The 24,578-nt window shown below is 43.1% G+C and overlaps 1 long non-coding RNA gene across 1 annotated transcript in view; it reads right to left on the minus strand.

Moving 5' to 3' along the window:
- The window catches only part of LOC118314936, a 46,556-nt gene that overhangs the window by 19,890 nt on the left and 2,088 nt on the right, over nucleotides 1–24,578 (minus strand). The window lies entirely within an intron of this gene.

Raw genomic sequence — 24,578 nt, forward strand, 5'->3', positions numbered from 1 at the left:
TTTTGTTATGTTGCTGCTTTATGCTTGAACTAGAAAAAGAGATTTTAGTTTTCGCCCTCTGGATAAAGCCAAAACCCAATTTTAGGTGTATCATCTTAGATGTTTCTACACCTTGACTGTAGTCCACCTGTGGTAAATTCAACTGACTGGCACACGCCTGTTTAATAACATGTTCCAGGGATACACACATATGTCACACATATGACTGGGGGATGTTTTGGAATCAATAATCTACTTAAGAAAAAAATGTTAATTATAGAAATGTACAGACACTTAAAATGTTATGACACAAGTAGAGCACTGTGTTTACCTTGGATATGCTGGATTGAACTTGTTTTTCTCTTTTGCTACCCTGTGCCAAAAATTATAATAATAACAACAAAGGAAAACAAATGTTTTTACAATATCCTCTGCCATTGATATGTCAGCATTACAAACTATGCAAAACAAAACAAAAAACCCTGGCCAAGGATGATTCCCTTCTATGATTTTTTTCACAAAAGATAAGGAATGACGACTTGTTTGGGAAGGAAAACAGTTTAGTGGCGACTGCTGAAACAGGGGCATCCTGTCGGCCTTTGCTCCGTGTACTATCGTCACGACTTTATCTTTGTTGTTTTCCACAGTGACCATATTTTGAAACCGCTACCTTGGAAAGAATCTCTGACAGAATTCCCTAATAAGTTGTAAAACTGGAAGGATGCCATCAGCTGGTTGGTCCCAGCTTTAAGCTCCTCAAGCGCATAATGACAGCCGCTGTGACTCCAGATCACCTTACACTGCACTTCCCCAAGTGGCTCCGGGATTCCTGCACTTACATTTAGATGTCAAGTTACGAGCACCGTGGAGAGACGGGGGAATTTTCGGAAGAACTTGTGCACCTCACTTGGGGGAGATGGTATGCTTTTGATTACCTCAGCTGTACAATTGTGGATGAAGATCGTTACTTATTTCACAGTAAATGTTTTAGTATGGAAGATCAAGCAACACCCACGAGTTTCTCAGTGAGATACTTGTGTCTTTGTGAGTTAACTAAAGGTATACACCAAAACAAGTATGTTAAGTAGTTGTACAATAAAATAAGCCAGGTCTATACAAACAGTTAACTAAAGCTGGGCACAGACTACAGGAATTTCGGGTTTTATTTATCCCCGATTTGGACCCTGAATCGGAGGAGAAATCTGATTTGGAACCTTGGTCGGTGCCGATGTTCGGCCCAACTAATCTGGTAGTGTGAGGGGTTTACAGAGCCAATCTTAAACCTCCCGAACTGCCCGCAGAAACATTGGGGCCGGCCTAATAATTATCAAACATTTTAGATATTGACGATTTAGAATCCGAATGATTATGTCGGTACTTTCCAAGTGTAACCAATGAGTGGAAGCAGCTGACTGTCAACGCTCTCAGGTGCTCAAGATTATAGACCTTTTAAAAATGGCTCCCGTGAAAACAAGCTACTGTATGAGTGCGGTGGATAGCTGAGATTGGGGAGTCTACCCAACCATTTTCTAATCCGGACTCGTTTCTTCTGCTTTGTGTTTTGTTATCGCTGCAAAGTGTTATTGCCAATAGAGTAATTTATCGCGCTACGCCATTCTCCATCATGTTTTTTTGGGGTTTTTTGCCTCTTCTTCCTCATTAGATAATGAGAAATGGTGTGTCGTTCCCCCTGGAGCAGTAATCTTCGTAATATCCTGTAGAGTGTGATGTGCCCTTATTTTCAAACTTTGCCGTATGTGCATGTTTGGGATTGGAGAGAAGAATATCTGCGAAGATTCTGCTGTAGTGCGTGATGCAATCCAATTTCAAAATTGGTCCAGATTTTAAAACTCCTGTAGTCTGAGCCCGGCTGAACATGTACTGGCCATTAACATTTACTTTGCCACCTCCCCTGACAAAGCACTGTGGTGACCACATTTTTGTGAGTTTTCCTTTCCTCCATTGTGATCCTATGCTGGCATTCCTTTGGCTCTTTTTACGACTATGCCAGCTCAGACTGACTCAGCTCTGCCAAGCACCAACACAGCACTGTTGGTTTATGGCATTCTCCTATTCTGAACAAGCTCTCCATTATAATTATCAGTGCAATTATCTGATTCACAGCATTTTAGCACTGTGCCTGAACATACTCAGACATCTCATCAGTCACAGTTTAAAGCCTCCCGTCTCAATGGAAAGCTATTGTATAGCTTCTCTCTCCTGCGCTCGGCGAATGCGGCTGAAACAAAGACATGATCTCGAGACTCAAAATGAATAAATTACACTGACTGATTGAAAACTTTCCATATTTCACGATCCATTTGTGTTGTTTCCTGTGACAGACACACACAGGTTGTCACAAAAACTTGCTGACTTTTGGTTGTGCTGTTTTCCGACATGGACTCCTGAAAATTTCCGCATTCTCTCATATGTTCTCGCATACAGCTTCTCCAGAGAAGTTCAACGGTGACAGCCAGTTGTCCATGTGTGCGCCACTGTACCTCCCTCATCACCTTGTTCGCAGGTGCCTTATATATATATATGCATTATGTACGTGGACTCTTCCAGAATGAAATCATAATCATGTGCTTTATATATAATTTCCTGATAAATAAATGCATTTGCCTGAGTTCTAAAGAAGTAGGTAGGTTTCATACGCAAAACAAACCTGCTTGTCCACTACCAAGAAGAATGGGTGCTGGCCATGATTCATCCACAGAAAGAGGAAAACAATGGCCTGACCTTGATGATGGAGATAGAGTTAGTATGTCATTGGAGGCCAGGTGATAACATTTTTGACCTATGCCTCTGGCCAGCTTTGTGCCTGGCTGGCGCTCTGCTGGTGCCATTCTGTCTTCTACTCACCAGCTGATTGAATGCTTCTTGTCTTTTTCTCACAGCAGATTGCAAACTGTCTAGCCATCCTTGAATAATCCCCCACCCCGCCCACACCCCACACCCTCAACTCCACCCATCTCGCCATGCACGACTGCACCCTGTGAAGCAGTGAACGCTCCCCGTGCTATCTGCTTCATCAGACCCTGATGATAGTGTGGAGACTGGCGTCTGAGCTGGCCGATAGCCGTCGGGCGCACTCTGTTCGTAAATAGAGAAGTACTAGAATGGAAAATTATCATACAATCCAACCATTCTTTCCAGTCCATCCTTAATGCTGTTTCATCAACCGTACATCACTGCCACATGCACCTTAATCCTGGTTTGACTCACACATGATCGTTTTGTTTTTTTGTGAGAGAAAATAAGACTGTGCCAAGTTTTTTTTAAAAGCCGACTGGACTTTGTCCATCTCTAATGTTGATTTCTATAAAAAACATACTGTGTGCAGGAGAACGTGCCGGTGTACATGTGTCCCTCTTCCTGACTGTTCTCTCCAGTTGAAAGGTGAGGTGATTGCAGTTCACGGTTTGAGTACTGGTGTGCTGTGCATGTGGGCTGCTGCTTCCTGTCGACTGCAAGTCTACTGGTCGTCGGGCGATGGGGTCACCACACAGGACTTTGCATTCAAAGAGGAGAACAAACAGCAGAGACCTTGACCCTCCAGACCCTCCCCCACTCCTCAGTCTCCTTCCAAATATCGGCGTCCAAAGACTCAGAGACAATGCTCATGCTCACATCAGCGACGTGTGTGGGCAGTGACTGGGAAGAGGTTCTCCCTCCATTCCCAAACGAAGGTTGAAGATCAAACGTTTAATAGAATTAGCCTCATTTCAACCTCTTCATTAGTTCATGAAAAGAGAGCAGAGCGCGGATTTGTTGTGAAATAAATCCACAGCAGCTCTGACTGCGAGGCAGTGAATCCTGAGCTTTTCCAGCTGACTGGCTGCTCTGATTGTAGCCATGCTAAGCAGGGTCAGTGGAGACTCCCAGTAAATGGCCGTGTCGCCAGTGCTTTCTGTTGCTGAGTCGACTGACGAAATAATGAACCGCACAGGCTTGTTTGATTTCCTCTGGAGACAGCTCAGCAGGAGTCTGATCCACATACAGCCCTGGCTCCCACTAACCCAATCTGCTTCACCCCGCTCTTTCTCTCTGTCTCTCACTGAGAGACGGCATCTATGCAAGCCTTTTTCGGGTACATCTATTCACTGTGATTTATCGCAAATTAAAAAGCTGGGAGCTCAGTTGCACGGCTAAAATGCCCTATCTCACTGCCTAGCCATGCTCCAGGCTGTCTGAGTCGGTTTCCATTTCCTCTCATGTCCATTTTGTTGCTTTTGTAGCAGACCAATAATTCACATGAAATTGTGTGTTTCCAAGGAAAGGTTCATTTAGCCCTGGTGTTTGCGGTGCATTCTGATCATACTAAAATTACACAGCTGGCATGTATGCATATTTTTTATACCACAATGAAATATAACTGTACATATAGACTCCGTTGTAAGGTACACAAAGTGAAAATAGCGATTTTGGACAGAGTACACTCCACTACGGCAGTAACATAATTATGGGTCCATGATATTACAGTGCAAAATTCAGAAAGACTGGTAAAGGCGCAGCCATGAAGGAGCACACCGAATCCAGTGTTTTTCTGGGAAACAAGGACACTGGCTCGCATGCAGGCAGTCAGTGGTGATGTGTCTTGGCAGGCACAGATAGGGGCAGTGTAGTCATGGACCCAGTCATCATCATTTGGCCGCACATTCCTACCCTATCTGTGCAGTAAACTGGATCTCCTTCTCCCTCTTATCAGCTGTCAGGAATTTTCTATCAGAGGCCCTCTTCTCTCTCTCTCTCTCTCCCTCACTATCTCTGTTGCTCTCTTACTCTGACTCCCTCCCTCCTTTTCCTCTTTTCCTGTCCCTTCCTTGAAGCTGTAGAGCTGACACAGAGCAGAAACGGTTAATGGTCATTAAGATAAGGAAGCAAGGAGATGTCAGGCGGCTCCTAGGACAGGCTGGAACCCAAACAGCCCTGGTGCCTACTGCGTCACCACAGCATGAGGACGGCCCTCAGGAAGCACCATATTATATTACATATATATACACACACATATATATGGTGCACCCATAAACTAAACCAAATTACTTCTTAATACATATGATTAATATTTTCTTAAGACATTTTAGCCCTTTTCTTCTCTTATTTGCGAATGTTTGATGAATAAAAAAGGCTTTTGTTCAAAATATTGCCTCTTAAATTATATTCACTCAGTTGTGACATATCCGTGAATTCCCAGGTCAAGGTATGTTCCAGTAAAATACTTTCCTGAGGTAAAGAAAAAATTGAAGAAAAAAAAATGCAATTACTTGATGATTTTTTGTGTGTGCATTTATTTTAAGTTAAACCCATTTTAAATGATTTTTATTGTTGTCTTAGTTGTCGTAACACACATGCGTATTTTTTTCATTCTGATTGAATATTTCAGGTCAACTAATCACATGATGTTATTAAATACAATATAATCGGAACAGCTCTTTGACATGCACAAAAGTGATACGTCTTATCTCTTTGGCATAGGTTTCCTTCCTGCTCCCTGAAGATTTTAATAAAATAAAGTAATCAGATTAATTCATTTTAACTGGATTCATTGTTTAACTTGGTACAATCTTTCTTTTCATAGTTTTATGAAAAGCTTTTAACTGCCGCTCTGCAACATATTAAAATAATCGGTTTGAGTCGTTTATTCTGTTTGTTTATAAGGAGGCTCCTTGTAAACATATCTAATATGTCTTTAAATGTCTTTAACCCTATTTAAACTGCCTTTACAAAGTATTATGACACAACAACGTTTAAATGCAGACTGATCTGTTATATGACCAATTAATCAAATCAATTTAATTTTATAATTTATTTTTTTTGGTAGCCTGATACTTTAAGTTCATGTTTATTTCATTATAGCCATTTTATTTGTTTAATAATGCAATTAAAGGCAACAACAACTACAGATATTGAAGTAGCCAGAAGGTTTATTTGTACAACTGGAAGTTTTTAAGCCATAATGTGGACCTTTTATGAGGGAATCTCTGTTGAGCATAAGTCAGAAAATATTGTGTGGTGGGTACCAATTTAATACTGTCCTGTCCTGCATGCCATTTTAGCATCTGGTCTCCACACTGCAAACTGAAATATACATGCTACAATTCCTGCCACTATGCCTATAATCCTGTAGTATCAAAGCACAGGCAAAGGGGTCTCTCTTTCCTCCCGCTCCCTCCCATTCACCCCCACCCCATGTGATGACAGACCCCTGAGAGGAGGCCTTTGTTGGTAATTGAGCTTACCTCATTTTCAAAATACCAGGAGCCCTGCTGGATAATAAAAATGTGCCTATACTGGGGTACATATTTCTGGCAGAAACCAAACAGCTCTATGCACAGAAGACAGAGCTCTACTTGTTGAATTAGACTAGAAAGACGAAACAGGTTTATTTCCCTGACTTTTCTTTGGTCAAGATTTTCCCCCCTTGCTGCCTAAACTACAGTGGGAGAGTGGCCTCGCATGGAGTTTGGATCACTGGGACCTTAGTAATATCTACCAGGGAGCCTGTAATTACTCAGACAGCATCAGGCCACGCCTCCAGCACTCTGCAGGCCTGGCAGCCTGTAAACGTGTCAGTGGCAGGATGTCTCGCCTCTTCTTTTATACACTCTCCTACACTCAAGAGGGAGGTCGAACACGCTCTCTCAAAAAGAACAAAGTAGAGAAGCAACCTTCACCGTCTGCTTTGTTGCACTTGATGGTCATTAACTGCAAAAACCCAGTCATGTATGTAACTGTGACTCCTTCATGAAAAAATAAAAGTCAATTCTTGCCTTTTAGTAGTACAATGCTGGGTTTGTATACCGAGGAGACAACGGCCCTTGGGTCAAGCAAATACTCCGAACTACCAACAGTATTTAAAATTTGGAAAATGCTCAAGTTTATGCACATCCTAACACAAAAAAGTTAGGCAGGGAAGCTCAAGAGGAACAGGTAACTGCAACATGGGCAATATCCTACTGATGTGATCATACATAGGTACACAGAAATGCTTTTCTCCTTCTAATGTAAAGTGAAGTATTGACGTTCTTACCATCAGCGTGGAGGCTGGCAGACACAAGTCTTTGAAATGTTATCCTTGTCCCAGCCAAGTCCTGCCTCCCTCACCCTAATTGGATGATTATATCCAGAACAACATTATTCTAACTTGCAGTGAGACGGGGGAGTCCGTCAATGCTGAGTAAATCCCCCTTGACTCGCTATTTGTACCCAAAAAGTTACCAGCTTCACACTGTTTAAACGAGTGCCAGATTATTTGACTGTGTTACAGAACAAATAAAGTGTCTCTAATTCCATGGTGAATACAGCACCGTGGATACAGTCCACATCGTGGATGGATCTGGTGTTCCATACACAATTCATTTCACATAAAAGTTTGTTATTGTCCAGAAGCTTACAATGGGGTTGGATTGGATTTCTCCTTTATCCCTCAGCATTTGTCAAAGAAGCTGACATATGAACAGTGACACAAAAATTATTCCAACTGTCATAAAGTCACTTTGGAATGTAGGATGTGTTCTGTGAAAATTAGTCCCAACGTAGCCTAAAAGACAAATATTGTCAATGCTGGTCAAAGTGCCCCACGTTTTTCTTTACATGAGTTGGCTCTTTAGTGGTCTAGGGAGAAGTCAGATTGTAGGGCTCTCTTGGTTATTCAAACGTTCAACTACTGGCTAGGTCAGAGCTGGGAACAAAGCAAGGCCCCGCTTGGCCTCGTCAGCACTTTAGCTATTTCAGTGGTCATCCGTATGTCAAAAAATCCTAAAAACAGACAAAGCTTTTTGAATGTTTGCTTAAACTTTCAATGCCCCATAATTATGCCAGTAATGATAGTGTGTTTGCTTTGTCCAAACACCAGGGGCTCTGTTCTAAACACATAGAAACACACATGAATGTACACACACACACACACACACACACACACACACACACACACACACACACACACACACACACACACACACACACACACACACACACACACACACACACACACACACACACACACACACAGAGGGAGAGCACTGGGACTATGATGAAAGTGAAAAGAATTATAGGCCAATGGGCCCGGGGTCTCCTTTGAGTCATTTATATTGTAGAACAATACTGAAATCATATCAAATTTGTATTGAAACTAACTATTAATAAAATCACAAAGTTCACAACATGGTTAGTCAGTTGTTGGAAGAAGTGATACTCACAGACATTATCCTTAATAGTGCCCGATATTACATTGGTTATGTTTTCTTACAGGTCATCACATAACTTTATGCAAGTGTTTAATCTTCTTTGTAATGAGAAACACCCTTGTCTTATATGGTCCAGGCCAGGGATGCAAATACATTTGACTCAGTGGCAATTTATTCCTGAGTGATTTTGTTGGGAGACATTAAAGGCTTGTATAAAAAGAAGTTGAAATATCAAAGGCTTTGGTAAAAAAAAAAAACACCCCAAAAAACAACATCTACCCGAAGGGGAAAATTACCTACAATGTGCCAGGCTGTTTGCCAGTTGAAAACCAGATCATGGAAATTGGACATATGCCGAACAGAGAACAGGCTAAAGCACAAAGTTACATAAGGAGTTCAATAGCATTGTCAATCCTCATTTACGAAAATAATCTTTTCTTTGTTCACAATACCAAGAAATTCTGCCGGCAGTCGGTGTGTGTTTTTGCGTTTGTGTGTGCAGCCACATGCAAGCAAGCTTCAATTCACGCACGGCCATTTCCTCACTGTTGACGGAAGTGAGTAAATTACAGTGACACAAACATAAACACTAGATCAAATCCTGATGTCTGGCATGTACACAGCATTATCAGTCTGAAGTGTGCCAAGTCATTAATATAACAGCGGTCTAAAACTATGCTAGGACATGGTTTTTTAAATAGAGCGCGCCCTGTTGCCACACTGAGTGAGTGTGAGTGAGAAAAAAATTTGGAACTTGTTTCCTGAATGCTCCACAGAGGGAATAAGAATGAACCTCGTCACGAGGTCAGGGTTCACACCAGGGCTACGATAGAAGGAGAGAAGTCACATGACCACCTCACTGGACACTGACGTTTGAGGTTATTGGCTGCCAGGCCTTCAGCAGGTGAACAAACACTTCACTCTGTATTATCCACAACACGCAGCAGCTTCTGGGGAGCTGACGCTGTCATCACCTGGCACAGGGCTGGAGGAAATTATGCTTTCAGAGGAGCATTTTCTCTCACATTCAAAACTGTCCTGATCGGTCTGTGTCTCATTAATCAAATCTTGACCCCACACAGCATCGTAAATGGCAAACTGCAACATTTCTAACAACACAAATCACTGTTCTGAATCCTCAAAGACGAGTTGGATAAAACCATAACCAGGAAGATACAATCAAAATGGGAACTGCTACATAATTATTTTCCAATAAATAAAATCTCCCATGTTGCAACTGTGTTTTCTAATCCAAACAAATATTGTGGCCAGAAATGACATGTGAAGTTTATTAAGTTAAGTAAAAAACGAATATTTACTCATCAATAGCAGCAGAACAGCTGCCAGTGCTGTCGTCGACAACACACACGCGCACACACTACGCTCGTGCAGAGCAGAGCGGATGTAAAGCTGAGGCCTGTCTGCTGCTGACAATTGTATTGCTTGTCGCATGAACGCTTGGTAGATACCACTTTCGCACAGCGAATCCGGCCTACTGAAAACTTTATGGATTATTAACTGGACATTGACATGAGCGGGGTTTCTTCCTGTGCCAATGGACGGAGCAACGGCTGGGCAAAGAGCGCCGCACATAGCTCTACAATGAACCACCAGTGTGAAACACTAACTGAGAGACCTTTGTTTTGTCAAAACTGTTGCGGGGCAAATATAGTATGCATAGCGTATATATATATATAGTCGCCCGTTCAGCGCTTTTCATTTCTGAATGCAGCATTAAAAAGCAGACTATATAGGCACATGACGCAGAATAAAAAATTAATCATTAACGAGAGCCTATAAAGACTAAAGAAAGTGACTTCCATCCCATCCAGCACCTTGTTTGTTTCTACTCTGCAATTCATTAACATGTAGCTCTTGGAAGCACCCACTTAGGCTCCGCCCATCCACACTCACCTTAACCCACCCTGCATAACACCCTGCTCTGGCACATATCAGTTCCCTCCACTCTTTCTTCAGTGCAATCTGGCCCAGTCCTGACTGAGGGCAAATGTATTGAATATTTTCATGCTTTGGTTCAAAAGAAGCAATTAGTGAAGAGTAAATCTGGCGAAAAGTCAGCAGATCTTAGATCACAGGCCGAGTGGACGACGTTGGGTGGAGTGAATGTCTGGGAGTAGAAAGGCATTTAGAGACCGAGGAGGCGGTTCTAAGATGTTGTGTTTCCAGTCATTACAGCCTTGCTTTGTCTAAACCCACTCAGCTGGCCAGGTACTCCCCCTCCCATCCTCCAAACCCTTAGTCTCACCCACAATGCACCTGGAGCAAGGCCAGGGCTGCTGTTAATTTGGCCTCATTATTAAGTTAAATGCAGCGCGGGCGGCAGTGCTGGAGCTAATGAGCAGTGCAGAGTTGGCTGTGCTGCTCCCAGCCTCCTGTCCCAGCCATTAGAAAAATTAGAGAGTGGAAAATGAGTCAGGGTTGCGGAGGCCTTAATTGAAGTCTTGAATGAAACTGTTTCTGATCCGAGTAAACCCTTCTCTGACTTGGAGGGTCTCAACCCAGAATTGTTCCTGTTATGGCCAGAATGTGCATTTGTATCATCAATATCAACATTATTTAGGTCAAAGTGTTCAAGTACTGATATACAATAAGCAAGGTTTCTAAATAATGCAGAAAAAGTAATTACGCTATAATATCTTCCAATGATTGTATTTGCTTATAAAGTGTGTGTGTGTGCCTTGGAGGGACCCCTTCTGCTTGTGTTTATACACAAGATGGTATCGAAGCTGTGTGGGTGGCAGGGGTTCTGCTCTGGGGAGCTGTGGCTGCAGAGGAGGAGCTGAGAGCGGGGATACATCAAAAATACATATGTGGGAGACAAACAGGGCACACAGCATATCAAAAGAGAAAGTAACACTTAAGGTGTTTAAAGAGTGGGGGAAAAAAATACTGATTTGTGAGACATGAACTGCTCAAATCTGTCCACTACTCAGGAGTAGTATCCCTCTTAAGTCGCCTCAGAGATTGTCTATCATGTAGCCACTCAGTCAAGACTGTGAGAGACTGGAAAGTTTAGGAATCCATGTGTTTAGATGACTTTGAGGGTTTTTACTCCGCAGCCTTGCTAAATTGTCCAAACACGACCACACTGGCATTCATTTGCACTTCATCCCAACACAGCTTATCCTGACCACACAGTGACAGTGTTTTCTGGCAGATACTGGGGAGATAGCTGGCCAGATCTTTGAAGCCAAATCAGCAGCTTACAGAGATCAGCAAGAGGCTCCATTTCGATATTAAAAGAGAGAGAAAGATCAGTTCTTTGTTTACGTTTGGTTTGAACTCCGCTTGGAGGTGAGAATAGCCTGAGGTTGGAGGGGAGGCAGATGATGACGATCGTGATGCGTTCGTGTGCGTGTTTCCCAGAATCTGACAGACATCTCTGGTAGAACTGTTGCAAGGGTCAGAGGGTTTAGTAACTGAGCTGTGTTCAAGTACCTCATCCAGCCTCTTGTCTCCCTCTCCCTTTTGCTCCAGTGCGTGGCAGGGGACGGTGTACTGCAAATTCCTGTCACAGTATTGTCCTCCTTCAAGCCTGCTCCTGATGGAGAGCACTTAGCCATGTTTATAGCTGTACAGGTTCAAAGAGAGGCCAGCAGCACAATGGAGCAGGGCAAGTTGGCTGCAGCACCGCTGTGTGGGAAACGCCATCACGCGCCGTGGAATCATAACAAAGACACAGAAGGGGAAAAGACTGAGAGGATTAAAAAAAATTGCCATATTTTCTCTCATTCTGAAGAAAACATTTCCTCAAAACACCAGCAATATTAGCCAAAAGGCCATGGGGCACAATGATGCTATTCTAAGAAAACTGAAAGACATTAAGTGCATCCGTCGTCAACCTTGCATTCTGTGAAAAATATTTTCCGTCGTCAACCGTTTGTATTCTGTGAAAAATATTTTCCAGGCAATGAAGCATCTTACTTTAACAAAAGCTGGCCTCTGATTGGAAAATGCCTCATTCTCTGTGAGCCATTGGCTGAGTGAGTGGGTGGGGCCAAAGGGCCATCTATAGGGCAGTGTTGTCAAAATTATTACTTCAATGTGCATGACACTACTGACTGGTTATTACAGGTCCTACTTTATATTGACTTCCCGTCATAAGAACAGAAATCTATGCATACTTGGTGTCAGGGTGGGTGAAGGGCAGACACGAACACCGCATTAAAGGGACAAAACTGGAGTTTGGGTTTTGAGTAAATGTTTGGCTAACTCAGCTTCATCACATGTCCAGCATTTAACTAAATAGTGTACTGACATTGACCATCACATACAATAAAGGCAGCCAGTCTTCTCGTGGTGGCCTTCTCACCCCAATGAGCCACTGTGACCTGTCCTTCAGACCCCTCCTCCAATGTTTTAATCCAGCTAACCTTGTCAAAACCACCAGACCTCATTCAGAACAAGCAGATGACTCTCCGCACGCCAGTGGCCTCTATAAATAGAAATTTCATTGAGGAGCAGCAGGCTGAATGGGAGGTATTGTAAACAGTGAGCCAGCCTAAAGCCTTACACAGGGGCTAACCTGGGAAAGTGACGGAAAGTGCCATGCTGCAAGCATGAGACATACAGTACAACAACAAACTGACACCGCTGCACTGCTGTCCTTCACTTCACATATAAGGGTTTTAGCTCACACTGCCCAAACTCCAGAAGAGAAAACAGCATCCTAAGAACATTCTTTGGGTTTAGCAACAAAACAATGTGGTTTGTGACCCCCTTACACAACAAAAAAAATGAAATGTTTGTGGGGAGACAAAATGAACTGCTCAGTCTGCATTTTGGATTTAAAAGAAACACTCTTTAACTCTCCCTGAAGCAGACAACTTTTTTTTACGATATAAACATGTACAGTACACATCTGGTCCTGCTCCATAGATAATTAGTAAACAGTTGTTTCTATCCACAAACCTACATCAGCCTGTGTTGGGCATAGACTCAGTATAATTTCTACGTTTTATATGTATGAGGAAGTGTAAAAAGCCCATTCTGGCACAGGTGAAAAAGTTTGGCATGATGGGAAAAAATGTCTTCCTCAAAACTTGTTAGCTAAATCAAAGTATTATTTTGTGCAACAAACTGTGCAATTCAGTGATGCCAAAAACTGCCTGACAGCTCACTCAGTGAGTTCAGCTGTTTGCAGAGAGATGGATGCATTTGCAGTCTCTCAGGAGACTACGCACATCGAGTCAGTCAGCGTGAGCCTTGCTGTTGGTGAAGTGGAAGAGCAGGGGTCTGACTCTGATTTGAGACTTTTGGGAGTTTTAGAAAAGTTAGGCTGTAGATTATAGGTGCTTCTAACCACCCCTGGTTCTTTTTGCTCTCAAAATCTTTAACACATGGACAGACTGGAGGAGCCTAGACAGCCACCTAGTCACCTACCACGAAGAGAGAGACAAAGAGTGAGTGAGTGGGAGAGGGTGTGAGTGAGAGAGAGGCTGAACCATTTTTAAGCCACTCATTTGATTCACAATTCACACGCAGATCCCAGCCAGGGGGCAGGGATTTTGAGGAGGAGAGATCAGTAGCAAGGCTTAACTTAAAATGTCAAATGCTTTACTTTGACTTCGTGGAAAAAAAAGACAGTTCAGAGGAACCGACAGACCACATGCTACCAAGCATTTTTCCCTCCTTACTAGAAAAAAGAAAAAAAACTTAGAAGCAACAGGTACAGACTGGCTCTTTCACCTAGCTGTAGCAAAACAACGAGGTGCTTCAGCCCCGAAGGCCGGTGATACCCGATCATCAAACTGCCACCAATTAGAGCATTAGGAGAAGCCATTTATTTTGCCTATGTTAAAGAAGGTGCTAAACTCCATGAACCATTCCCACATACCCCTGCTGAAATTTTATCCAGAGCAGCGCTGGCCCCACAGAGAGAATGGGGGATATTGAGGGGCCAAGTGAGAGGAGGGCCCTGGAGACCAGCTCACCAGAGCAGACACTGCCAGTCCCGGGGCAGGCGAAGAAACGACAGCCCCCCTTCATCATTTCACCCCACTCTCCTCCTCCTCCTCCTTTCCCCACAGCCTGGCTGGAGGACTGGGTACTACAAATTCATTGTTCACGACAGAAAGAAAAAAAAGTGCACTCCAAGGACAATCAGTCATGGAGGGGCTACCAGAGCAAAGGGGGGGGATGGAGGCTGTGACTGAAGCACTACTCTTTTTCAGTCGATGACCTAATGCAGGTAAAGAGTGAGGCTTGGTGTTACACTGCTCCCCTTCAGCCCCACACCCAATTCTCCCCAATTAGGTATTTGTTGAACCTCCTGCACTGAAACCACTGCCAGTACAGGAACAGATTGGGTGTTGGGCAGCAAACAAATTTCCATCCATGGTTGGCAAAGAAAGGAGCTCAATGTGCTCACTGAAAGTAACAAATGTCTTGCATAAGTAACATGGCAAAGGTAAAGCAACCCGTTAAGTTACCTGATTATATCTGTCGACTCATAATATCACAGCATAAACAAAAAACGCTACCCAAGGTCTAGCCCCAAATCGACGTTTAGAAATGGAAACTCCAATCAGTGAAAACACTGTGAAAATGGGAGATGGAAAGATGAATAATGGAGTGAATCCTGCAGGCTGCCTGCCTGCGTTTCAGTGGAACAGGAAAATGTGTGTTTGCATGGCGTCTCATCCGAGAGCCGTTTCCAGGTGCTGCTCAAGTGGTTTCCTCTGATTTAGGCACCTGAGGCCCGTCAGCTAACACCGAAGCCGTCATGCGTTTACCCAGCTCAAAGTAATACATCACCCATCACACCCTCAAACTGAACGTCTGACACACCAGCACGAAGACAGTTGCATCCCGACTGCTTTAATCACTGTATTTACAAAGTGAAAAGAAATATTAAAACATTCTGAAAAGAAATAAAATCTTTTCATCGTTTAAACATCAGCATATTTGCTATTGTTGCCGTCATGATTTACAAACATGCTGCATTTGGTTCAGCCCACCTGATAAACAGCACCCTCTGCTGCTCAGCCCCCTGAGCTCAGCTATCCATCCATCCATTGCCCAAACTGTTTAAAATGTTCAGGATTAAGGGGGTTGAAGCCTATCCCAGCACGAAGAACTCGATAGTCATAATTTCATCACGGAAAGTCACACTCACATTTACACTCATTTGCTGTATTAGCTTAAAGAGAAGTTAAACAATGGGAAAGAGAGAAAGAAAAATTGCTTTTCAAAGCAACAGTGTTATAATATATCATATATTTCTGCAATCTGACCAAACTATCCTGTCATAGAATAATAACATATTTATTGAGAAGGTTGCCTGCAAGTTCTCATTACATGTACATGTTTTAAGCTCGTCATGACAAACAAAACAAAAATACAGTTTGTACTTTGTCCTCCCTACAGAATACCATCAATCTCCATTCTGGGAAGGGAACAGGAAAAACCCAGAAAACAAAGTCAGTCTGTTCTTTTAATGTTGGCCAAAAAGCTTTATTAAATACACAAGGAGTCATGTAGAGTACAACACCTTATCATTGTCAACAAATCTAATTAATTGTGACATCCAAGTTCAAGAGCAGAAATCTCTGGACCACCGGAAATCCTTAAGAGAGTAAATTTTCTCTCATTAAAAGCCAGAGAAGACATTAGAGACATGTGTCAGTCGGTCTTATTGTTTGAATCTCAAGATGATTTGGCATAATTCCCAGTAATCAAGAGTGGCGCTCCTGTATTAAGAGTCAATCCCAAACTGGGAAAGAGGATATTTCATCCAGCGACTCAGCACAGGGCTCCAACAATAACACCTCCCCAGTGAAAGGAAATTCCTCCACCTCCTCTGCTCTTGGCTGGAACATACAACTCTCTTAATCCTGCTCTGGTAATGAGGTCATTTCACAATTTAATTTTCTCCCTGCTTTTTTTTTCCATCTAAAAAAAATTATAATCTGGTGTTGCCCAGTTACAGGGTAAAAAAAGGATTTGATTGATCTTTACCTTTAACAGGATACTTTATTTACACAACTATAAATTATTAAACTATAAATGATTAAAAGGTATATGTCAATGTGAGAATCTTTGATCCTTTCAATATTAAGACGTGTTTCTGCTATTAAGATCAGAGGCCTTTGGTGAGGTGGGAGTGAGGGAAGAGGAAACGGTCGAGCAGTAATGGAACAGACGGAGATATTGTTGAGAGCTGTGCCTTGCCAAGACCAACTCTGATCACTGCTCTCAAACCATCTCCCAGGAGCAGCCAATCTGGCTTCAAATGGAGGTGACAGTGTGTCCAAGAGACACGTTACAAGTCAGAGGAAATTGGAGATAAACAGATAAAAGAATGCAATCTCTGCTGGAAGTAACAAGGCATTGGGGGCAGGAAATAAACCTGTATTTAAGCTGATTACCCTAGCTGTGTCCCATGCCTTTTCAGCAGTTCTGCACAGCCCGGCCTCACCACTACCAATGTTGTTAATTAGAGATTGGCTAGAGGGAAAAAAGGCAGCCTTGTCAGACTTGCAGGAGTGTTAGTGATGGCTGGCTGGAGGGGGACATGCAGAGCTCTTAATTGGGTCTGTATGCTGTATCGGTGGCTGGCCGGAGCACTGGTGATGATTGCTGTGAGCAGGTGGCCGTGGTGGCAGCTCCATGCAGGCCGTCCAAGGCCAGCCTGTCTGTTCTTGTCAGGACCTGGAACACTGAGCAGACAGCTCCTGAGCCTCACGCTCATTACGTCAAGTTGCCTACCCTGTTGCCCAGCAACGCCCTCATCGCCCCTCCACAACACTTCCTCCCTGGTCCCACAATGTAACCCGCACACGTAGAGGACTACTTCCATGCAGAGTAGCTATGGGGAAAAAGATTCATAAACGCTTATGAAGTACATAGGAGCCATAATCAATCAACTTTTCCTGTTGCAACCAACAGTGTACACCAAATATAGTATGTCAGTACCTATGACAATGAAAACAACCTGAAATCATTATTTATGTGAAAACCTCTTTAAATATATTGCGTTAGATGCTGCAGCATAAAAAGGACGTTGAGGACTTAAGCAAATCAGAATCCACTCCCTTTCTTTCGTAGGTGTATGTCTGGATTTTAATCAGGCAATGTCTCAGACACGCCACAGCTGGTCATTCATGACACTTGTGATTACAATCTCAGTACTAACAGCACTTCAAACACAAGCACACAAATGCAGAGAGGAACATGTGCAAGCTTCCACGCACACACGCAGGAGTAGTTAAGATCTTGGAGGCATTCTTGCTAAATCTGCCGCCGTCTTTTTCTGGCAGTAATCTCCATTTGCACCAGAGTGTAGCAAAAGCAGGAGGGGGGGGCTTCACTGCCTGGGACTTCAACTGCAATCAAGAAACCTAATCCAAGGCTATGGAGAGAAAATGTAGAAGTCTAAAAAACTGTGTACACAGGCCTACATTTTCTTTCCGTCCAGGTGCCAAAGTAAGACTTATAATGAGAATCTTTTAACATTTTGAGTGACACAATTACCTCATACTTAAACTTTACAGGGAAAACATAGAATGGCATTAGGGGCAGAACATGTTCAAAGGAGCAGATTTGTTGTCTTTGCATTACCAAATGTCTTCAGTTCACTGGGGAAATCCATGTCCCAAGAGGGCCGAGCGTTTCTTTTGCTGCGGTTAGATTACTTTGGACAGTAGTCAGCCCAAGTTTCATGATTCGGTGAAATTTTGATGAATACAACAAATGAAGTGTGAAAGAATCAATCATGTCAGGGTTTGACTAGATGGACTTTGGAGAAGGGCATGTGGAACAGTGCTTGGGCTGGAAAATGACAGGATACTGATGAATGACATCAGCTATGGCATACTGCAAGGCCTGTTTAATGAAATGGAGAAATCAGTGGCCTTCTTTTAAAACATGTAGAGCACCTCGAGACTCCAGTTGTGAATTGAAAAAGGACATATCATGCAACCACAGGCGAAATTGGACTAAAGTTGGAGTCCAATCAAAACCAACATCACCCCCTAATATGCAGTGACTAATCTGGCAGTAGTAGATGTTATTTTCACTCCTCTCTTCTCAAAGGGTTATGGCTTGAAACTAAAATGAAACCAACTTTGTTTTGTGCTGTACCATAGGATCTGAATTATTTAGTTTGCTTTCATCCAGTCAACAGTCCACTATATGACACAGAGTCCCCATGGTCCCGTCAGTGCAGGCTGTCCCGTGGTGAAAAATGTCAATATTAAATCATAGCCCCACCCTGGAGGCTCTCTCTAACACAACAATCCACACCAGGACTTGTATCCATTCAGCGGTGCTGCTCCAGTTACTGAAGCAGGAATGAGGGGCAACCTCTCAGCCCTAAACCCTCTTCACATGTGCCAAGAAGGCCACAGCACGCAAAAGCTAAAAACCCAAAGGGCGATCACTTGTCACTGGCAGTTTGCATGTCTGGAATGTCTCAGTTTGTGCACTAAGAATATCTGACAAGATGGGTGGTGTTCCTAGAGATCAGGGCTCATGTCGGACGAACAAAGTGAGTGCGGCTGGAGCTACAACATTCGCACGCAGCTGTGTCTTCCCTGGGGTTGCACTTTGGCTGCGGGTGCTAGATCTCACTGTGGAAGTGCCTGAAAATAAACGGTTTTGTCACTGTGTTCACACATTCCTCCAACCAGTGGGACTACTCTGCCTTAGACCTCCATTAGGCTGCCATCCTCACAGCTGACGGCTGACATCATCTCTTTACATGGGGCCTCACAGGGGAATGAAATGATACTCAAGTTATAACACTTGAGTATCATTTAGGTGCCATGGAAGTGGACGACAGTTACCTCTGCTGGAGCTTGAGTTTCACAATCTTTGAAATAGTTTTTAAAGGAACCTTTTAACATTTTGGAAAATAAGCTAATTTGCTTTCTGTCAAAAATGATATTGTCTGTCCATTAAATTTGACACCACAATTATGAAGTTGTTGCTCCTGGCCAAGGAATAGCCCAAACCCTCATGAATCCACGATTTAGAAATCCCACAAATTGAGAATTTTTGAGCCAAATAGAGATATGGTTTTTCGATTCTGACCAAGAATTGCACAGGCAGGACATTTTACAGTTAAAAAATAAACTTGTCACGACTCTTAAACAAACGATAGAACACTGAAAAAACAATGAAACAATTTTTTGGCATTTCACTTCAATTACTTGTCATTTATCTAACCCATTTATCAGTTGACATTTATGCCAATAGTTCCAATATGCAGTGTGCTAATATCCACTGACAGTTGTGCTTATGTTTTTACACCACTTTTTGTACAGACTAAACAAACAAGTTACGATGTTTTCATGAGAAAGCTTTAATAGCCATGTGTGGGTGAATTCTGTTTACTTTGGTCAGTTTGTTTCCCCCATTTGAAGTCTTAATGCTAAGCTGAGCTTACATTCTTCTCTCAGATATAAGGGCGGTGTAAATTCTCATGTATCTCTCAGAAACAAAAGTAGATGAGCTTATTTCTCAAAATACCAAACCATTTCTTTGAATGTCACTACAGCCAAGGGGAATGTGATCACTATGTGCCTTTGGCTGAGGTAGTAAAATAGGAGACGGGCGCTTGGTTAAAGAGAGTGAGGAAATAAAAAAGAAAGGCAGGAGTGCAGTACCTGTCCTGTGGTCTTTCCCTGAGGAGACCCAAGGAATGGCCAAACCTCTGTAGTCAATATTTGCTTTAGATGAAATGACAGGAACAGCTCAGTCTCTCAACAGCAACAACTGAAATGCCAGCCAAAAAGCTGAGCCCAAACCAATACATACCTGCAAAACTAACTGCAACAACAACAACAACAATACAACACTAACCTGCAAATAAACAAGCAAAACATCTGATTTGCACATTACCTTATACATTGACGAATACTGATTACACTCGGTATCCTAGCTGCTGCTATGTGCTAACACAACCAGTCCTTTGGGAGTAATCTGACTAGGGCTGAAAGTAATGATTATTTTCATAATTGATTAATCTGTCGATTTTTCTCTCAATCAAATGATTGGTTGTTTGGTCGATAAAATGGTGAAAAAATGTTGATCGAGTTTCCTAAACCACAATATGATGTTTTGTTTTGTCCTGAGTTTCCTAAACCACAATATGATGTTTTGTTTTGTCCTCACACCAAAGATATTTAGTTCACTGTAATAGAGGAGCTAGGAAACCAGAAAATATTCACAGTTAAGAAGCTGAAATCATAGAATATTGACTACTTTTTCTCATAAAAAAATACTTTAACCATTTAAATCGATTATTAAAAATAGTTGGAGATTACTTCAGTAATCGATTAGTAATCGATTAATCGATTAACTGTTGCAGCTCTAAATATAACCAAACCCAAAAATGTTTTGAAATTTTTGAAGTTGAAAAGGCTGAACGAGAGAGAAAAAAGAAGCCTGTAGACTTACTAATAATGAATCACTATGGAAAGAAGGAAAGGCAGCAGAAAGGGTAAACACAGTGGATTTCCTTCTAGCTGGTCCGACATTACAAGGATGTTTAACTTAGGGTACCAAGGGAGGTGAACAACACAGACCAACGCACCAGGCTCAGGAGAGCGAGAGACTCAGGTCGACGGAGGGAGAGAGAGAGAGAGAGAGAGGAAAAGGGAAAATGTAATTAATCACACTACAGTCAGATGGCCTGGTCTAGTGGAGGTGTTCTTGAGTTCTGGGTTTGTTTGTCGGCCTCGAGAGAAAAGCCAGTGGAACAGGAATGCTGTGTATGGGTGGTCAATTAGTTTACAAATTTCAGCAGTGACAGAAGCATTCTCCTCAGCCCTGGCCCCAAACTCGCCCCCGCCATCCCTGACCAAACCACATCATATCAGAGCCCAAACCTCATGCCGTGATCTGAGGCATTCCCCGGGCTGCAACATAAAGAAGCTCACTCCATTTAGCCCAACCTAAATCAACAGCCTTTTGCTGTGGTTTCATTGGATTGCCTGACGTCGAGGATCTGCCAGAGCTTTTAGCCTCTTCACTTTTCCATGCGTCTGACGTACTTCTGAGAGCCAGGCCTTTCACGACACTGTCACTCTGCTTTTTCACTTCCCCGGGATGACAAAATGTTGCACATCCTTTCCGATTTAACTGAATGTACTCTCGGGGCAGATCATGTTGAATATAAAAGCCAAACAAAAGCCACATGAGCAGACTGAAATCAAATCTGAACATGGAATGAATATACTTCCCTGAGCTTGTCATGAAGAGGACACTCAATCAAGAGAATGTCTCCTGGAACGCAAGTGTTTCAGATAATAAAGTGCTTAAGGCAACGATGATCAGGTTTTCCAGTTGGCCAAGGGAGTAATGCTTTGCCCTTACTACACTCACTTGACGAATGAGGATGGCATCGCAGCTACAGTGGGCAGCAAGCTATACTCTTACACACACACATAAACACACACGTGTTGATAGACAAAAACCACACTGTGGATCATACCGTACTGCTCTGGGTAATCTGGTGATTAACACCGTTATCAATCATCCTCTGTGATCCGGTGACAGTGTGCCCACCGAGATTAAGCATCTGACTGATTAGTGTGAGAGGTTCCAATGCGCCAAGGACTAATGCACATTGGACCATTACTCTACATCTTCACTTACACGCAGATGATTTCCACTCACCGCTGACACTGTACACTGCAAGCAAGGGTGTGACTGTCTATAGGAGTATTTTTAACCAGATAATGTTATCAACAAAGTATGCATCCATATCTTACTGGCCTTGTGTACGTGCAGAACATTGTGCTGATTACAATGAATGCACTCTGATACATTTGTCCCACTCTGTGTGTATGTGCCAATTTGCATGAACATGTGTGTGTGGGAGTACAGAACGGGATATGTAATGGTTGAGGTACTTCCTTGGAAACAAAGGCTCCAGCATCTCCACATGACTCCTTTCCTTTCATAGGCGCCCGGGGCTCATGTCCACCTCACTGTTACGCTTAAGAGGGGACATCCTGGAACTTCCACCCCCACCTTTCCTTTCACCTTCCACAGGCGACCTGACCTATAGTGAATCACAGCCCCGTAAAATGTTGGGTTTTAAAAATTTGCAACTTTGTGACAGAAAACCACCTTTCAGAGTAAAACTCTGTTAGACGAGGTGCCTTGTTTCTGAACCCGAGATAAATGATGAGCAATGTTGGCCACAATCTGGTTTTCCTCAGCTGTCACTGCAAGAGATCCCACAATTCCCCAGTCGCTCACCAACTCCATTGGCCAGGGATTTCCCGACATTATAACACTGAGACACGACGCCAAAGGATTTTTTAGCACCTAAACCTAATTGACAAAACTATGCTGAGGTCTCTACCACCACTACCAAGGATATTGCATTCACCATAAATAACACATGAAACCTGAAACTTAGGTTTAAAAAAGTGGGGGTTGGCTTATATGTCAGGACTAGACAATTACAAAAGATTTTATATTGGAATGGAGGGTAAACTGAGTCTTCAGTTGCTCCTGATTCAGATGCTTTAGTTCTGACTACTTAGTTGGAACTGAAGAATCCTCTTGGATGACAGGGTGAAACGTCTTGAAGAAACTACAACCAAGTCCAGTTACTCCTGATTCACCCTTGCGGACTTCGAAGGCTGATTAACTTAGTAAAGATGGATTTACAAAATACTAACAAGCAACATAACAAGTTTACAAATAATGCTTACTGCAACAAAAGGGTGTAGTTGCATCAGGAGCAGGAGGCTGGTGCAACATGTTCTGCCGGCACAGAGGAAATAAATTCATGATCAATGAAAACAAGCATGCGGCACGCTCGTTTGCACACCCCCTTTGACAGGCGCACAGAGATGGCTGGTAAGGAGACTGAGCGGGCCAGTAAAAACTTCTTTTTTTTATGATCCACCGATGCAGGGGCCCACAGGGATTTGTACCAGTAGTATCCATGGCCAGTCCGACAATGAGCCAGGGAAGAGTCTGTCAAACAGCCAAGATTTAGGTTCCGTCACAGATTATGAGCTCAAAAATGTTAACTCTCCAAAAAATAATTATGTGAGAGGAATGAGAGTGAGAGACAAATCGACTTACTACAGAAACTTAATCAGCCAGTGGGAAAGTGAGTTGTCTACAGGCTCCAACAGAACAAAACTTTTGGTAAGCGGCCAAAAGCGTCACAATGTCAGATGGTTATATGAGGATGAGAAAAGTGAGGTTCGAAACTTTCACTATAAGTTTCGTTTCACCGGTGTTTTTTTATATGGCGCACAGTATGATCACAGAAAATTCAAACCTGGGGAAAACCCCTGCCATTGACCTCAAAAACCCTTCACTGCTCTCTTACAATCTTATCTCTTCGGGCCCCACCTTACATTCTGTACCATTATCTTCCGTCCCTACCTCTCTTCTTCTCCATCTTTCATCTCTCCTCTATTTCCATGCTCTTGCTCTCTGTTTTACTGCGCCAACTGAACATTGAGTCATAACTTCCTGACGGCACTGTTCAAAGGTCCCCCCCCCCTCCTCTGTCTCTCTTTCTCCCTGTGTTCCCCACCCGCTTCCCTCCTCTGCCTTTTGGGAGGCCCCTCATCCAACACGCCTAGTGCTGCATTCCACAGACAGTGGGAGCGTTTTCAAACGCTGCAGAAGCATAGCAGACCACCACTCGCAGCGGCACGCAGGGCGACTGAGCTGCGGCCTCAGCTGCCACCAGGCCTCAGCACTAGGCTCAAGCGCTGCCAAGGAGAGCTTTGACTGGGGAGAAATTGCAATGCAGCAGCAACAAAGTCTGTGTGATGACAAGGAGAAAGCAACTGTGGCTCTCAAGGAGCAGAGTGATAACTGTACAATATTAGCCACCTCCGAGCTGCTGAAACCAGCTCCAAGTCAAACCCTCGTGCCACAGTGGGGCCTCGCATGTCTGTGCCGGGGGGGCTGGCAGCTGCAATAGTGGGGCGCAGGCCTCAGAGCACTTTTTTGTCTGACCCCCAAATCCTTGAGGTCTCTACTACACTGGAATACAGCTCCAGTTTCAGCCTCCAAAGGCTCCGTACGTGCTCGGTCCTCAAAACAATAATGTTCTTGTACACGGTCAAATTCCACAACACGGCAAATGCAGTGCTGTAATGAAAAGTCAATTAATCCATTAGTCAAATGGCAAAAGCTTTACGGGTTCCCATTTCCCATCTTAACTATTTCCCTAGCAGGTTCCCTTTAGTAGCACTGAAACCAGAAGAGCAGAGACATCATATATATCATGACTTCCCTCATTGCAAAGAACAGGAACCATTTCGTATTTTGGAAAAACATGTTGATACTGATAATGTAATCTATTAGTTTAATGATAGTGTAGGCTACACTCGCTGGAAGCAAATTAATCCATTTCTTTCAAACAGTACAGTTTACAATAAAGCAAAACATATTTTTCAT

This window comes from Scophthalmus maximus, chromosome 7, assembly GCF_022379125.1.
Source record: "Scophthalmus maximus strain ysfricsl-2021 chromosome 7, ASM2237912v1, whole genome shotgun sequence".
In the NCBI taxonomy this organism is placed as follows: domain Eukaryota; kingdom Metazoa; phylum Chordata; class Actinopteri; order Pleuronectiformes; family Scophthalmidae; genus Scophthalmus; species Scophthalmus maximus.